General features: G+C 45.1%; 1 pseudogene; it reads left to right on the top strand.

The window, feature by feature from the left end:
- Window positions 1-372: 372 nt before the first annotated feature.
- LOC120698751 lies at window positions 373-13,931 on the top strand (annotated as a pseudogene).
- The last annotated feature ends 5,354 nt before the right edge of the window (window positions 13,932-19,285 follow it).

Genomic DNA, 19,285 nt, shown 5'->3' with positions numbered 1-19,285 from the left:
ACCTTATCATGATCCTGTGATTAGTTTGTTATCCAAACTAGTCTGAAACTAACAACCTTGCCAGTTGTCACCACGGAACCTTCCCAGAGGCCCGGTTTTGTCCGATCCGGTCCAACAAGGGCAGCTCATCATGCGCGCGATAGCATCCCGGCCGCGCCGCGGGCGCCGGCCGGTCGTTTCGAGCCCGGACAGGGACCGGAGTAGCAACCTCGCTCGCCGCTCGCCGGCCGGCGGTATGGACAGGAATGGCACCACCGAGCCACGCGAACCACGCGCGCAATAAACAACGTGGCGGCCTATCCTTGTGTCCACAGGCCAGCAACTCGCGCCCTCCTACTCGATCACATCGTGCCCTCATTTAAAGCTCGGCCCGGTGTGTTGCCTCGCACGCCCCCATGGCCCATCCCTCTCGTCGCTCGGCATAGACTTGCCGACGATCGAGCTACTATGGTGAGCGGGTGGACGACGAAGACGACGACCATGTCGCTGCATAAATGGAGGGCGGCGGTTCTGGCGGCCGCCTTCGTCGTCGCCGGCTGCGCGGCGGTGGAGGCCGCCGCTGGTGGTCCGCGGCGGATCCTGGTGGACACGGACACGGACACCGACGACCTGCTGGCGCTGCTCTACATCCTCAAGCAGAACCGCTCCGAGTTCGACCTCAAGGTACGTTAAACTGTGAGGGCTTTAGCAAGTGCTGGATCGAGTTTTTCGACATCGTGCAGAGCGAAAGCGCTGAAGACAGGACTCCGAGGTCACACCATGGATCAGCAAACGCTCAGATTTGCAATACGCGTGCAGGTCTATCATTCTGACCATCTTGCGCCGGAGCTTGTTCTATCCAACTCCTCACGTTCTTCAGCTCGATCGATCCCCGTTCCCAACGAACCCTTCCGCGTGCTTAGCTAGTTTCCATATATACGTACTTGAACAAGTACTCTACTCCTTCCGTGATTAGCTAGTTTCCATACGTAATTAAACCAGTACTCCCCGTACTAGTAGTACTCCTTGTATTTGGTATATACTCCCTCCTTCCAGTTTTGACAGATATATTACCAAAATTGAGAAATTCAAATTTGATTGATGTATTTAGTCTCCATCCAATAACTCATTTCGCTTCCTCTTTGCAATTTGATTGGTCCGTCGGTTTTCAATATGGGGTGTGGTAGAAGTCTCCCTCAATAAAGAATAGTAGATTGATAAACACACTTATGATCTTGGTCATTGTGACATATAGAAATATATCAATCAAAATTGGATGGAGGGAGTATATACTACATCTGTCCCAAATTACAATTATTTTGACTTTTCTACATACATATATTTTACTATCCATCTAAATACACACTATATTTAGATATATAGAAAATATGTACCTAAAAATCTAAATTGAATTATAATTTGGACGGAGAGAGTAGTATGGACTTTAGCCTACTATGAAAACTAAGGATTAAGTTTACATACTCCTACCTATTACAGCGGGACTACTTCACCAAACCGAATATTTAACACCCTTAACTTTGTGAAACCATTCACTTAATCTCTTTTCCTGGTTTTGCCGAGTGGTTTTGTATACGTGGCGTGCTGAGCTGAATAGAAACAAAAAGGTGGACCATCTGACACGTGGGGCCTAACTGTAAGTGGCAACTCTTCTCCCCTCTCTTCTTCTATCCCTTCTCTCGATCGGCCTCTCCCACCTTCCGACGCCCTTCTCCCCTTCATGCTCCAACGAATTTCCCTCGTCTACCTCCTCCACGTTACACTCATCGGCTAATGTTGGGCCATCTCCCTCATCGTGCCCACGAGCGTTAACTGACGCTGCTTGGAGCTGCGTTGCGGCCTCGGCCCGCACCCACGCCTCGTGCGCTAGCTCGCACGATCGCCTCCCGTTCTGTTGCAAGGCGGGACCCAACGCTCCTCCATGTCCCAGAGTAGCGCCGCGAGTAGTGTTGACAATCCTTAAGTCGTAAAATCAACCGTCAACTCCTGCAGCTTTTCATATCATTTCACCACCAAACTTAGTTATAGGGTTTTAATCTTACTAGTTCCATAAGTTTTGGTGAATTGTGGTCTTCGGGCACCCACAGCTAAAACACGGAAGAAAACTCACGTGAACACAAGAAAAAATGCACAAAAGATATTGATTTGTGTCTCACTTATTACAAGGAGGGCCCACAAATAAGAGCAAACATGCGCACCAAGTAGCACCTGAAGATTAGGGTCCATTTGTCATCATTCTAGAGGAAGGTGAACCCGGGGGAGGTCCACTGGGGTCAGCCAAACTTGACCTGCATCCCGTCTAAGTGCACTTCAAGGAAGAGTAGCCTCTACTCAAGCCGAGAAGATAAGATTTCCATACTTGTTTTGGCAGGAACCTACCTCTTGAGCTATAAAGGCCTCCATCACCCCTCTCACAACACACGAATAGGAAGAAGTAGAGGGACTCCACTTACTTGTAGGCTTAGGTAGGGAGTGTGTAAGGAGAAAGGTCGGAGAAGAGTTGGACATGTCGGCATTGCTCTTCTGCCGTGTATCCTCATCAGATATACTACACTTGAGTAAGTACTTGAGTTTATCTAAGTGCTTAAGTTCTTGGTTGAGTTATTTTCTCATTGATATTCGTTCGCGGGTTCATCATCCATTCTCGTAGCATATACTCTAGTAGGGACCCTTGATAAAGATAGGATAACCCTGCACAAATACTCTAGAATAGTAATCGAAGATATAGATGTGGTGTCTGGGCCCTAGGTTACCTTTGTTTATTGCTTCCCCATGGTGTAGCAAGGGTAGGCGGCAGGTGGTGACAGCTCTTTCCGTCCATCACACTTAGGTGGGTCTTGGGAATTCCCTCACATTTGGGGTTATAGCAATACATTTGTATACCAGAATCGCTTGACAGACCACACTACTACACAAAACGTTATTGGAGGCGGGCAAAAAACATTTTCAGAGGCGGACTGGGCAACCGCCTCCGAGGAATAGTCACGGTTAATAGAGTCATTAACCGAGGCGGTTTCGCGCCCGCCTCGGTAAATCGAATTAAAAAAATAAAAAAAAAGAAAAACCCAGTGGGCAGGTCCAGCGAGCCCATCCACAGGCCCGCTGAGCTCATCGCCACCGCTCACACCACCAGTCGCCGGATCCGCACCGCCGTCGCTGCCGGGCGCCAGATCCGGCCACCGCAGGCGTGGATCTGACCTCCAGTGGCAGATCCGGCGAGCACGGTCGCGGATCTAGTCGTCGGCGGTGGATTCGGGCGCGTGGAAGCTGAGGCCGCACCGACGCCGTTGTTGTCGTGCCCCGCCGATGGTCGGCACCAACGCTCGCTGCCGTGCGCTGCGCCCACGCCGAGGCCCAGGGCCGCGCCCCCTCCACAATGAGGCCCGAGGCCGCGCCGGAGGAGGCCGGCGGCGGCAGATCCGGCCCCGCCACCCCGTGCCCGCTCCATGCCGAGGCCCGGGGACATGCCGGAGGAGGCCGCCGGGCGTGGCTTGGCGAGCTTCAGACCAACGTCGTTGTGCCTGCTGTCGGAGAGCGCGTAGTGCTACTTGTTGATATTTCTTAACTCTTACAAAAAAGTCTGCAAGTGTACAGAAATACCATTATAGTATTTCACCCATAAGTATTCAGGGTATCGTATTCCACGAGGAACAGATGTGTAATGGCCTCCTAGCACTAGCTATGCCCTAGAAGAACAAGAGGTAGAACGACCTTGGGTATTGTGTTTTATCTAAGGGAAAAAGGATCGAGGTGAGGTATACTCTTGCCGAAAGACATTCACTTCGAGTACCGATGCTCACCTAGCACTACTACAAAATTCTATTAACCGAGGCACTTTAAAATTGCCTCGGAGGCAGACACATTGAAAAATCGCCTCGGTTAATGCCTTCAATTAACCGAGGCGGTCAAAAAAACCGCCTCGCAAAATAGATTAACCGAGGCGGTCAACAATAAAGTAACCGCCTCGGTTAATAGTCTTATTTTCAGAGGCGGACGCTTTACAATGCTCCGCTTCCGTTAACAGGCCAAGTCCAAACAAGGCTCGTAGCCCACTCGCTGAAAACCTAAGTCTCCGGTCCTCCCCTCATTCACCGCCTCCTCTCTCTCTCGCTCTCTCTCTCTCTCTCTTTCTCTCTCTCTCTCTCTCTCTCTCTCTCTCTCTCTCTCTCCCTCCCGCAGCGTGGCGTGGACCCGTCGCCGCAGTGCCCCGGCTGCCTCCGAGCGTGGGTTCTCCGGCTCGCCGGCGGGGAGGGCAGTGGACCCACTCCCACAGCGTTCTCCGAGCGCGGGCTTCTACGGCGAGGCATGGAGGGGGCAGGCCGAGGCGGGGCCTGTTCAGGAGCATGTCGTTGAGGCACCTTAGCCGGTCCGCCTCCCCACCATCCCACTCCGGCGACGAGTCCTGCCCCATTGCATCACCCATCGCCGCCTCTGCCCCTTACCCTTGGGTGAGGCTGGACCCGTTGTCTCGTCCTTGTTGGCCACCTATGTGCAAGGGTCGCGGCCGTCCGCGGCAATGACTGAAGCTGGTGGGCGATGTCGTGCTCTGAGGGGGTAGCAAGGTAGGCGACTCGGCACCGGCCGTGTGGTAGGTGAGTCGATGCGAAGGAGGTTGGAGAAGAAGAGAAGGGAGTAGTCTGAGAGAGGTGGGAGAAGAATAGAGGGGAGAAGAGTTGCCACTCACAAGGGGGCCTCACATGTCAGATGGTCCACCTAAGCGTTTATAATTAGCTCAACATGCCACATATATGAAACCACTCGGCAAAACCAGGAAAGAGGGTTAAGTGAATGGTTTTGCAAAGTTAAGGATGTTAAATATCCACTTTTATAGTTTCGGGGTGAAGTAGTCTAACTGCAATTAAGGGGGTTAGGTAAATTTATTATGAAAACTAATGAATGTACGTACAATCACCTAACAAGCCCCGCAAGCTAGGCTTCACGGCTTCACCTAGGTGAGGCTGCATGGACAGTTAGGTGATGCTGCATGGACGGTGGCTGAAGTGGGTTAAAATTAAGAAGTACTTAAAAACTTAAGCTAAGATTAAAGAATACTCAAATAAAATTATGTTGCTAGGAACCATGGTCCTGCTACTGTGCATAGAGTGCATGTGGCATGATCGCATTGAATAAGCTCAGTCTCAGTGTACAGTTTCATAGTACAATTACTAAGATTAATAACTAGGTAACTGTGCCGGTCGAGTTTCATATCTCACACCATGAAACTCACTCATCTCTTCTTGCCATATCAGCAATTGATGATGGGGTATATAATTTAATACCATGACGAAGCATCGAAGCTCTCCCTTAAATCTCCATTGATAATTGCATTCCCTAGCATGTACTTTCGACACGTGCTGGTTGATAGTTCTGAAATGTGGGCTCAAGGTGGGCTCTCGCGTAGGCTCAGGTACACACTCAGCTCAGGTCTTCGATGGCCTTCTAGTTGATGGGCCGACCAGGTGAGGGTGGGGGGATGGCATGCCGCCGCCGCAGCCGCCAGGTCGCCGGTCACCCGCGCGGCGGGCCGGTGACGGCGTGCGAGTCGGAGTGCCTTGCGAGGCAGAAGCCGGCTGCGGGGCACCACATGTGGCGGCGCGGCCTCGGCGGCAGGCGAATCCGAATGCAGTCGCTACGGTGCGCTTTGCCTGCGCCTCAGCGTTTTCTCAACGAATACCAGTGGCACCCGCGGATGGACGAAGGCCGCCACCAGAGCGGGGTGCTGCTGAGGCCACATCGGTGGAAGTGGCAGAATGGTGAGATACCAAGGAGGCCTCTTCTCTTCTTCACCATCCCGTCACCCCCCACAAGACAAATAGAGCTGTGATGTCACAGATCAGATTGGGATCTTGTCATACGAGGATAATGCACTTATTCAGCTACTTTGCCGCTTGGTTCTGCTTATTTCTGATGATATGGATGGACTGTTGTAGACTTGTAGTCCCTAAAAGAGCCGCTGGGCGCAAGCTGAATGTAACTGGTGCTGTTGAGAGTTTCAAGTTTGGGAAGAGAATGCACAGTGATTGATTCGGGGGCAATTCAAGTGTGGTGGTCCTCGATTGCAGTAACCAGTAACCACGATGGTGCTGTCAAGCTTTGTTTGTTGTGTTGATGTCAGAAGAGGTTGTGTCTGGAGGCTTTGCCAGGCACCGCTAAGCTGGTATGTTAGTTGCATGTTTCTATTTTGTTTCACTTGTTTGTTCAGTAACCTCGCTGCATGTGTGAGTTGAATCTTCATTGTTTCTGTTATCAGACCCTAAACATTGCTTTATATCACTATGTCTGCTTCTGTCCCTTTTTCAAGATAAACTTCAGAGCTGGGGCAACTTTTTGCTGGACTTCATTTGTTCTAAAATGCATGATATATGCTACTTTTTCTTGGTAACATAAGCAGGCAGTAACCATCAATGCGAATGCATGGAGCGATGCTGGACATGCTGTGAATCATCTGTATGATATACTCTATATGATGGGCCGTGATGACATTCCGGTTGGAGTCGGTGGTGATGGTGGAATATCAAATTCTGGCACCATACATCCAAATGTCGGTGGTTATTTACCATTGATTGATCAGGTATGAACTTCTATTTTACCTTCCATTGTAACTTCGTAATCTAGAGACCTACCTCTCTTCAAACGAAGAGAAGACTATTCATTTCTCAAGAAAGGGGATTTATCATTTATCCTATTGTTTTCTTGTTTAATTCCTAGACATTAATATGAACGCTAATATTTAGGGCATGTCAAGAATAGGAGGCTGCCGGTACAGGCAAGCTATTCCACTAGAAGGTGGTGGGCGGTTGGATATAAACACAAACTTTGGAATCAGAAGGGGTTTCCTTCCACAGGTAATGCATCACTTATGTGTTCCTCTTGTTGATGCTCACATCTCTCAGAATGAAAATGCACATGCTAGCAGAGTCAGTTGTCCTAAAATTAGTCAATTACTACTCACTGCATCATCTGACAGCTTATTTGATTTCTGAAATAAATACAATAAAGTTTGGCAGGTGATGTGCTGCTATCACTTGAAAAAGATCCTTGTCCATATGGAACATGTGTCAAGCACACTTTGGTGTTTGGTCCTATGTTTTCCCTTTTATTTTTGCTACCTTAGGCATTTCGTGCTGTTAAATGGAGTTGAACTATCACCATGAATTATTTATCTTGAGAGCTTGCTCTGCATTATGTATCTTGATGTCTTGGGCAATCATTCATATTTTAACTGGTGTCTGATTGGTTTAAACTTTGAAGATGACCTGATTACTAGGAAGTTATTTGCACTCTTGGCTGAGGCAAAATAAAACCAATTTAAGAATACTTGTTGCGATGTTCAGTGATCACTTTAGTATGCTTCATGGAAGACAGCATGTCTACTTTGATTAACTTAGTATTTACTATCAGTATTTACTATCACCTCTGTGTAACTATTTTAATCTGTAAAACAGGGTCACAGAGGATACACACCACTTCACCAACCTACAGCACAAGTAATGATAGACACAATATCTGCTGGCCCTACAACTGTTATTCTCATAGGAGCACATACGAACTTTGCCATTTTTCTCATGACACATCCACACCTGAAAAGAAACGTGGAGCACATATACATTATGGGTGGTGGAGTGAGATCAAAGAATCCTACAGGTTGCTGTCCAAAAAATGCTACCACATCATGCATGCCAGAGCAGTGTGGTGACCATGGTAACTTGTTTACTAGTTACTCTACTAATCCGAATTCAGAATTCAACATTTTTGGAGATCCTTTTGCCGCATATCAGGTATAAGATTTACATTCAAAGGACAATGTCTATCATACACTTCTGATTGAAGTTTGAAAGTGGATGTTGTAATTTCATTTCAACTTCTGCATTTCTTAATTTGGGCCCCTATTTCTCATTTATCTTTTATTGTTGTTTTGTCTACCCTCCATGACAAGTTCTTTTCTATAAATCACTTGTTAGTTGTCACATTGGTACTCAATTTAGTTTTATGGTTAAGTGTGCTGTAAACTCTTGTGTACCTATATTTGCTTAATCTTGCATCCATAAAATTCAATAATGCATGAATCTATCTTTAGTTCATTTTTATTTCACTTCAAGTAACAGATCAACTAATCAGCTATAGTAGATTACTCATATGCCAGTGTGATAATTAATCAATCTGCCGCCAGATAACTCGTGCTCCCTTTTAAGCCATCACTTTGCAAAAATTCTATCCCCTTCATGCCATTCCTGCCACTTCACTGTTAATTTTGCTACCGCATATAGCATAAAGATCATTTTTACTCATTATTTCCCAGAAATAAGAACATAAAAGAAGACAAGCCCCACTATGGCACTAAAATGATATCCTTCTTGCTCTCACGCTTATATTCTTGCTCAGGGCCGGCCCTGACTTTTTGGTGGCCCGGTGCAGAATAAAAAATGGAGGCCCCTATTCACTATAAAAATACAAGATACTTCCTCCATTCACCATAAAAATTGCTATATTAATCATTTGCCTCGAAAGTCCTCAAGTAGCCTGTTTGGTATCCCCCGCAGTAACTCCAGCGCCAGCATGCGTGCCTCAGGAAGGAGAAAAACCGGATCTGTTGTTTTTCCACATGGACCGCGACAGTTAATAATCGCTTCACCAAGAAGAAATTGCAGAAACGAAGAGACGATGGTTAACATGATTAATGGATTGATAAGCATACTTGGGCCTTGTTTGTTTCCACGGACTTTTTTTAAGTCCCTATCACATCAAAAGGAATCTTACTATTTTGAAGTATCAAATAAAATCTGTTTATAAATATTTTTTGACAGCTGAGTGCTAATTCACGAGGCGAATCTAATGAGCCTAATTAATCCATAATTTGCTACAGTGATGCTACAGTAACCATACGCTGATTATGAATTAATATACCTCATTAGATTCGTCTCGCAGTTTAGCCCCAGAGTTCTACAGTTAGTTTTATAATTAACCTTTATTTAATATTTCTAAATACTAAGGTTCTCTTTGATGTGACATAGACTAAAGTTTAGCCCCTCAAACCAAACAACTCGTGCCCTTGGTCACTGTGCCATGTGAAAATATAGCTATCATAACTGAATGGAGGAGTAATATTGAAAAACTTATTGTCATTAATGAACTGGGCTATGTAGCTCACGTACTAGGATTTGTTGGCATTTGTACCTTGACAGGCTCAAGCTGATAGCATTGCAATTTTTGGAGCTGGGGCCGGCCCTATTCTTGCTCTTGGACCCCCATCTATTGCACCCCCCCCCCCACAAAAACACACACACACAATTATGATGATGGGTGAAACAATCTCACATATATGGTGGCAGATTGTGGATTGAAGAGCTAAACAATAGAATAGGATGTTTTTTTTCAATTAGCTAACATATAACCCTCATCAGGTGTTTCATTCTGGCATTCCAATCACACTTGTTCCTCTTGATGCGACCAATACAATTCCAATCAATGAAGAATTCTTCTATGAATTCCAACGTCACCAAAGTACCTATGAGGCACAATACTGTTTCAAGTCTTTAAAGATGGCTCGGGATACTTGGTTCAATGATCGATTCTACACAGTAAGTTCATGCCATTTCCTTCATTTCATTTGCCACATGTTTTTTTTTTTCACTTTTCCTTGTTATTTTCCTAAACTGACGTGGGATGAGTCGGTTAAGAGAGACCTTAAGGATTGGAACATCTCTAAAGAGATAGCTTTGGATAGGAGCGCTTGGAGACTAGCTATCAATGTGCCTGAACCTTGAACTTATTTCTTTCGGGTTTCATCTCTAGCCTACCCCAACTTGCTTGGGAAAAAAGGCTATGTTGTTGTTGTTGTTGTTGTTTTCCTTGTTATTTTATTTTTTTTCTTTTCTCTAGAGCTATTTTATGTGGGACTCCTTTACTGCTGGTGTTGCCATCTCCAGCATGCGCAATGATAAGAACGGTGAATTTGGAAATGATTTTGCTGAGCTTGAATATATGAACATTACAGTTATAACTTCAAACAAACCATATGGTGTGCATGATGGCTCCAACCCATTATTTGATGGCCGCACCACTCCCAAGTTTGGTCTTCAAAAAGGCGGAGTTCATAGCGGTCATGTTCAAACTGGAATTACGGATAGCTTCTGTCGCATCAAGGGAAGTAATAAAGGAAGATGTGAGGTACTCCAATATAGCCAAATTGTCTTGGACAATTCAACAATTATTTTTCCTGATAAAAAGCTGTTGCTGATATTGATTAAATTTACAAAAAATTCCATTAACTACCCTCATGTGCATACCTTTATTATCTGTTATATGATGCATCCAAGTAATAGACAAAATAGGTATTTGTGATCCATGCATCTTAACTACAGAGCAGCACACATGAAGAAGACATTCTGCAAACAATGCAAATGTTTGCTATTTAGTATTGGACATTGGAAAACCTACTCTTTCACTTTGCAAATGTATTTGATGGATGAAAATATTACTGTGTAGGGGCAATGCAATTTCTGATCAATTGCTTTTCTTAGGATGGATACACTAAGGAAGTCTCTGGTCCAGAATCAGTCCACATTCGTGTTGCAATCAAGGCTAAACCAAACGTGGATATGAATAGCCCTTTGGACAGGGAGTTTTTCAAGAGCTTCCTTGAGGTACGCTTTTCTGCCTTTTGGCCCGTTACAAGGTTTCCATCTTATGTTTTTCCATTGTACCTATTTTGTGTCTAGTATGTAAGTTGAAATGATCTAATAAGCTTGCTTCTTTGTTTATCGTATATGCCAGTTGCATTTTTCTTTACAAGTGTTGCATTTCTCACGTTTTTGGTAGTGCCAAACTATTTACTCAACATCATCTTACCATTCACAGAATTACACCACCATGAGCCTGTACTTTTTTCAACTTAGTGCTTCCATTGGATAAGGTTACTCCCTCTGGATCAAATAGATGTATTTTAGAGTTGGGCACAAGAACTTAGAAGGTAGATGACATGACCATCTTACCCTCATCTACTCCTTCTAAAGTGTTCCTATTAATTGTTATATGCATGGCTGTTTAATTAGGTGAAACAGCAGTGGAAATGAGACATGCATGGGAAAACAAGTTAGTAATGATGATGTTAGGAAGGGATATTGTAAAAAATGGGCCAAATCTGTCTATAAGTTGTAGAATGATATGTATTTTGAAGATAGTAGAAGAGGCTAAACAAAATCTTTTTTTGTCCTAGAGGGAGCACTAAACTTAAATCTTGTTATAAGTAGTCTACTAATCTACTAATAATATAATGGAACCTTATTTAACATCTCATTTTGCCTGCAATCCTGCATGCGCTTTAGCCTTTGGTGTTCAGCTGCTCTTTCGGTAACTGTTTCTGTCACACAAGGTTTTACATGAATGAGTTAATGCACTTACATGCATGATTGTTAATCCATGAAGATAAACATTGCTCCAAACATTCATCAGCATCATTGATGTGGGTTCTACTCTTATAACTAAACTATGATCTACAGGCACTGAATGGTCTGGAGAACTCTGGCAGTTTTGACTTTAAAGCACAATTCCCATTTTACAGAGAGATTCTTTACAAACCAGACTTTAAACACAAATATTTTGGCAAATCTGTTATTGTTGACATGGACATGAGTCCCGGAGATTTTATGTCCCTAATATACCTCTTGAAGGCACCTATTGAAGTAATAGATGTAAAGGTACGGTTATCAGGACTCACACAGTATCCATTGCATTGAAACATTGGTCCTGTATTTATTTCGGCAAATGTTTAATATAATGGTTACAGGGGATTTTAGTCAGTGGTAATGGTTGGGCAAATGTTGCAAGCATTGATATTATGTATGACATTTTACATATGATGGGTCGCGATGACATTCCTGTTGGACGTGGTAATACCACTGCATTAGGTACTCCAAGTCTTGGTTGTCACTATGTCAGTATTATTCCCCAAGGTAGTGGAGGACTTATTGATTCGGACACTCTCTATGGACTAGCACGATCATTGCCAAGAAGTCCTAGAAGGTATCTTTTTCTAGTTACCAGATGAACATCATATAAATTAGTGCACATGGCCTAGATACTTAAAACAAATCTATGCTTTCCATTTTTAGGTATACTGCTGAAAATTCAGTAAATATGGTGCTCCTAGAAACACTGACCATCCAGAACTTCGGCAGCCATTGGCTTTTGAAGTTTGGCAGACTATCAAAGAGCAGCTTGATCCAAATGAGAAGATCACTATTCTTACCAATGGACCTCTTACAAATTTGGCCAATATCGTGCTCTCTGACAGGGATGCAATTTCTGTAATAGAGGTCAGCTGTTTGAAACCTTCTTCTTCTATGCAGTTCCAACTAATTTTGATCTATGCTAATTTCAGTTTGGTCACTGTTAGTATTGTTATGGAAATGTTCCTTGTATGCAGAAGGTTTATGTTGTTGGAGGCCATATCGTAGATAATGATGATTCCAAGGGAAATGTGTTTACTGTTCCGTCAAACAGATACTCAGAGTTTAATATGTTTCTTGATCCGCTAGCTGCGAAAACAGTCCTGGAGTCCTCTCTGGATATCGAACTGATTCCTCTTAGCTCTCAGAGAAAAGCTGCTTCCTTTCCTTCTATCCTTAAAGCTTTAATGCATGCTGATCACACTCCTGAGTCAAGTTTTGTGCACCGCTTGTTGCTTTTGCTGCATGATCTTCAGCTGAAGCATCGGCTTTATCGCCACATGGTAAATATCTACAATTCCTTCTATTTTCTCCAACAACTAAATCTTGCCAAGAAAAGGGGAATAGTAGGAATTTTGTTCATTTATACAGTATAAATGACTCCATAAGGATTCACAGATCCATACTCTGCAATGCCTTGCGGACGGGACTTGCTTACTGGGTGCCCTAGAGCATTTAACTGACTCAAATCTGTCAATCGTCCAATTAAAAGCAAGGCACTCAAATTTTCGGTCGAGGAAATAGCCAAGCTTACCTTCTTTTTTGCTTAGATTAATCTGAACCGAGCTAATTTCCAATTTAATGGCCAAGGAGTCTCATCACCGGGCATTACTGTTGAGCTACCGCTTAATTTCCTGCCCTACACTGGGCATTTTTATTTCCTCAGATTTTGTTTCAAACATTCAGCAACTATCAAACAGCATCTAGATGACAGTGAACAAAAGTAGCTTGAAATAAGATACTTTCACCTTCGGTCGTGTGTTTTATTAGCTTGTGGCGCACCTATTGTAATGGTTTAAACTGGTTTCTTTACTATATTTTTCTTCCCTAATAATATGATGCGCTCATGCGTATTAGAGAAAAAAAATACTTTCACCTAGAGCTTTCTGGGATTTGGATCACTTGTCCCAAGACCTATTTTGAAACAGAGCCTAAAACTACACCTGTGAAAAAATATCCTATCCTAACTTTCGTAGTTGATTCACTACTGATTGCACTTTTTGGGGTTTATATCATTGTAATTATTATAGGATATGTTTCTGGGAGAAGTCCTTGGTGCTGTTTACTTGGTGGAGGGATTGAATATAAAACCATCTTTGCGACCAAAGCCAATAAGCATTGTTGCCAACAGCACATCAAGTATGAATGGGCAGATTATTGTCGACAAGCTGAGTGCAAGTTCAGTGGAAGTATTAGCTGATTTCAGTACTGAAGAATATTACAGTCGGCTCGCCAATTCTTTAGGCAATAAAGAGCAATCTGCCGTTATTGGTAGTTTTGAAGAACAGACTGCACTCTGGAGCAGGCCACCGTAGAAATGAACATACAGCATAGCTCTTGTGCAGCAGTGCTGGTGAAGCACAAACAGTTAAGATTGATTCCAGAGTATTTAACTATCTTGCATTCTTTTCTTTGTTTCTTCTTAACACTAAAATTTGAGCACACAAGTACACAGATACATAAGATTTATCCTGTTATTTCGGCACATGTAAACATATTTGTTTCTCTTTTGGTGCAGCGACCATCATTGTTCAAGAATTTATGTTTATTTACCTTCTACCTCTGGGAGATCAAAACCCGCTTACTTTCCCTAGTTTGGTTTATTCCTTTCATTTGCTATTTGACTCTTTAAGAAAACGACGAAGCATTAGAAATATTTGATGGGCCTATGGTCAAATGTTTAAATTACTGAGGGTTCCAAAACTTGTTTCAAGATCGTGGTGTTATTTTGAACAATTGACTCTGGTCATTTGTCTCAGTAGAATGAAAGAATTGCAGTCTTAATTATGTAGCAGTCTAGCAGAGGCTTATTGTAGCAGCACCGTCCAAATTAAACCGGCTTAAATGCACTAACCATCATCTTAATACTTAATCAAGTTACTGTGCATTTAAAACGGTGTAACCTGACAGGCTGTCGGGTAAAATCCCGATTAAACTACTGTACTCCAGGATCACAATTGCACTTAGACTCGTACGAAGACGAGCACAGGTGTTACCAGCATACAGAAATCTTCAAATTAATTTACAACACAGGTTTTACATAAAAGATTTAAATACAAACAACAGAGTTCAAACGCACAGCGGAAGTTTAAAACTGAGTTCGAAATACAGTACGATAGCTACGACGATGATAAAAGGGGAGCTCCACATCCTGCCCACCGATGTGACGCCAACCTGCCCAATCTTCACGGGGAAGACGGGGCCCACTCGACGGTCCAACCTGGAGGAAGCGGCTGTCCAATCCAGGACGCACAGATCTCCTCGAAGTCCGCAGGGACACAACCTGCTCAGAGGGGTTATAACAACAACCCTGAGTATACTAATACTCAGCAAAGCTTACCCGACTCTGGGTATACTTAGCCCATTACCTAGACATGCAAAGCTTTTTGGCTCTGGAGTTCTTTTGCTGAAAAGCTGCTAGAAGTGAATCCTTACTTTCAATATTTTAGCTCCATTTAGTATACCAAGTATTACTAAGTTCGCCTATTCATCTAAAACACACATGGTGGAACAGATTATCTTTTAGTAACTTCCAAACCAGTCTTTTCCATCCCGTTTTCAATTCAACTTCTTACTACGATGTGACAAAGTGACCAAGGTTCTCTTAACCGAGAGAGACGGCGAATCGATCCGATTTAACCTTGCAAGGTGGACCTAACTCACACGACACGCGTAAACCCCGTCGGGCCACACACGTCAACTGTTCCCATCATCACCCCGACGTCTGAATCACGCCTGCCAAAACCCGGGTGAAGGGTCCCTCACAGCGAACTCCCAGAGAACTAGGAGGCGACATACACTCCAACACCCGCCATCATTCCACTCCCAGAGTAGCAGGTCGCGATTCAAAGTATCGTTGCAAATCAGGTAATTAGCTTACCGGTTTCGACTACCTCCTACTTCCGGCATGTGGTTAGTACTGTTCAAACTCAGTCATCACTGCCAACAACGGAACGGTCCTCAATCGACACAGGCGGAGATTTCTTTTCATCCATTCTATACCATTAATCCAACTCATTTCCGCCCGGTCTCCAATTCTCTTTACTCAACAAAACATTTCAAAGCCAAGGCTAAGGGATCAAGATCTTAAACTCGCGAGTGACAGTAATCACTCGACTTCTACCGAAATCCTATTTAGCAGAGCATTTCTACCGACACCTGCATACTAGTATAGGCCCACGGTACCTAGGGAAACATGCATACTATGGTTCCATTCAACTCCTAGAACATAAATGCACAATACTTAAATAAACATTGAATAAATTGAATTAAGGTTATGCTCCGGGGCTTGCCTTGCAGGTCAGCAGGGTTAACGAAAACTTCTGGAGCGGGCTCAACGGTGACCTCCTGCTGCTCTCCTGCTCGTGGCTCCTGGACCGGCTCAGCAACTAACTCGTGGACAGCTTCGTTCGCGGCGTCTACACGAATAAAATATGACATGCAACAAAATTAGAACTCAGCGCAAAGCATGAGAGCTTACGATGCGAAAACAAAGTTCAAACATTTAGCCTGAAGTGTTTCCTTCGGAAATAACAACTACTAAACTTGCTTGCTTAGGGCAGCAGCGATTAAAACAGAGGCTTGCTTTGCATGCATGAAACAATTAACTAACAACACTTAAAAAGGAAAAGAGCATGGCTAGGAAAAATATAAGTAAAAACTCTAACATGCAAACATGATCTAGCAACTAAAATTTACCAACTTAACGATAAGCAGTAAAGCATGCCACCCAAAATTTTCCAACAAAGCTGCTGCTAATAAAGCATTTAAAATAACCCTAGCAAGGTAAAAGGAACATAAATAGATCTACCCAAAAGTGCATAGCAATAGGCCATGAAACTTTTACAGTGGGCTACACATGAAATGAGTAAGACACTGCGAATTTTTCATAATTTTTAGAGCCATGGAACTTCCTACAATAATTATACTAGGTTTAACGCAAACTAAATTTTCATCAAAGCAAAAGTGACAAAACATAGGCACAAGTATTTTTACTCAGAAGCTTGTGATTTTAGAATCCTAACAAAATTTGTTTGGCATTTTTCGCATTTTTCTGTGATTTTCTACGCAATTACGAAGTTTCAGCCGAGATAAAATAAAGAAAACATAAAAGATAAAGGGGGGGGCTGACAGCCGGGCCCCACTTGCCAGGGAGCCCAGCCCGCACCCTCCTCTGCTTCACGCGCACGGGCGGCGCGCGCTGGCCGCACAGCGGTGCAACGGCCGTCGGCCCGCGGCTCGCCGGCGGCGGTCTTCCCGGCCGCAGCCAGGGCTACCCGGCGGCGCCGGCACAGGGCGGTCGGGGGTCGGGGGCGCGCACGGGACGGGCGCAGGGGCGCTCTTGCGCGGCGGCTCGCAGCGGCACACGGCCAAGGCAGCGGCGGCGCGCGATGTTCCGGTCCGGCAAGGGCCGGCCGGCGGCGGTGGTGGGCGGCGCGAGCACCAGGGAGCCCAGGCGGCCCTAGGGCGCACGGCAGCGGCGCACGGGGAGGCGCAGGGAGGGCTGGCGGCGTGCGCAGTGGGGGCGGCGGCGCGTTCCGCGGCGGCGCGAGGCAAAACGGCGGCGGCGGCCGCGGATTCGGGCGGGAAGAGGGTCGGAGAGTAGGAGAGGGTTGCAAGGAGCTCACCACGGCTCGATTTGATGCGGAGGATGGTCGGAGGAGCGGCTCGACGGAGAAGGGCGGAGCTCGACGGGGATAGCAATGGTGGCCGCGACGGAAACGCCTGATTCGGCCGGGAAACAACTCGAACGGGCTCGGGGGGGGGGGGGGGCGGAGTGGTTGCGAGGTGAGGTCGCGCGGCTCCAGGCACGACGAATCGAGGCGGGGTGGCGAGCTTTGACCGGTGCGACGAACGACGACGGCCCGAGCTCGTCTCTGCGCTACGAGTGAGCTCGAGGAAGGAGAAGACGATGAAAGGGGAAAAACGGAGACGGCACCGCGACCGGATAAGGACGCGCAGCGCGGCGTGCGAGGATCGTCGACGGCCGACGCGTGGAGCGGCGCCGACGAGCACAGTCGCCGGTATGGCGTCGGGCGTCACAGTGACGAACACAGTGGAGACACTGTTTCTTCGTTTAAATGATTTTTGCCCGAGTTTGACCAGTTGAAACTCCAAATTTCATATGGGAACATGAAATTTGGCCAAAATAAAAGTTGTAGAGGAAAAGAAGATCTACAACTTTCGTTTTGGGCGGAAGTTGATTTGGAGCTCGGATCAAGGACAAAAATGAGATCGAACACAGCTAAGTAGATGTTTACTATGCAAACACGATTAGCGTTAACGACGAATTTGAGTCCACGATTAGCGAGTTAACACTTGATTAGCGAGACGATTAACACAGGGGTGTTACAGCCTTCCCCCCTTAAAAGAATCTCGTCCCGAGATTCAAGCATGAGAGAATTCAAACAGGCGGAAAGGGTTCGAAGATGTAGTACCTGGATGAGCGTTTAAAAACTCCGGATACTTGGATTTCAGAAATTCCTCCTTCTCCCAAGTCGCTTCATCTTCGGAGTGATTACTCCATTGAACTTTGTAGAATCGGTTGGTTGTGCGACGAGTAACTCGATCCTTGCGATCAATAATCTTGATAGGATGCTCAGAATAAGTGAGATCAGACTCTAATTGAATCGAGTCACTTGCCACAGCTTCAGTCGGAACTCTAAGGCACATTCTGAGTTGCGATACATGGAAGATGTTATGAACTGCAGAAAGGTTTGCCGGAAGATCCAACCGATAAGCCACAGGACCGCATCGTTCCACAATTGGATATGGACCGATGTAGCGGGGAGCTAACTTCCCTTTCATTCCGAATCGTTGCACGCCTTTCCAAGGTGATACTTTTAAATAGACATGGTCACCGACTTTAAAGACGAGTGGATCTCTTCTTTTATCCGCATAGCTCTTCTGTCGGGACTGTGCAATCTTTAAGTTGGCTTGGATAAGGCGGACTTGTTCTTCGGCCTCTTGAACCATGTCGGGCCCAAAGATTGTTCTTTCTCCGGTTTCAGACCAATTGAGAGGTGTACGGCAGCGACGACCATACAGTGCTTCGAATGGTGCCATTTTGATGCTCTCTTGATAACTATTGTTATAAGAGAATTCAGCTAACGGCAAACATTGATCCCATTTCTGTGGATAGATCAAGACGCAAGCACGGAGCATATCTTCCAAAATTTGGTTTATCCTCTCGGTTTGGCCGTCTGTTTGAGGGTGATATGCAGAGCTGCGAATAAGATGTGTTCCCAAGCAAGCATGTAATTGCTCCCAAAAACGGGCAACGAACTGAGTTCCACGATCGGAGATGATAGTCTTTGGCACACCATGTAAACATAGTATGCGATCCATGTACAATTCCGCATATTGCTTAGTCAAGTACGTTGTCTTAACTGGGAGGAAATGTGCCGACTTGGTTAATCTATCCACTATAACCCAAATAGAGTCGTAACCCTTTTGAGTTCGAGGTAAGCCGACGATGAAATCCATACTAATATCTTCCCATTTCCATTCTGGAATATTCAAGGGTTGAAGAGTCCCAGCTGGTCTGAGATGACTGGCTTTAACCCTTCGACAGATATCACACTCTGACACATACTTGGCTATTTCCCTTTTCATCCGAGTCCACCAAAATCGTTGCTTCAGGTCTTGGTACATCTTGTTGCTACCCGGATGAATTGATAGTCGTGAAGTATGGGCTTCGTCAAGAATTTGTTTTCTGAGCTCAAAATTCTTAGGCACCACTAATCGGTTCTTGAACCATAATACATTTTCAATATCTTGGTGGAAGCAATTCACTTTAGGGTCTCCTTCTGATAGTCTTCTCTGAATTTCCTTCACCCCTT

Source organism: Panicum virgatum, chromosome 3K, assembly GCF_016808335.1.
Source record: "Panicum virgatum strain AP13 chromosome 3K, P.virgatum_v5, whole genome shotgun sequence".
Taxonomy (NCBI): Eukaryota; Viridiplantae; Streptophyta; class Magnoliopsida; order Poales; family Poaceae; genus Panicum; species Panicum virgatum.
The sequence above is the reverse complement of the archived record's forward strand: the minus strand, read 5'-3'. Positions and strand labels throughout refer to the sequence as shown.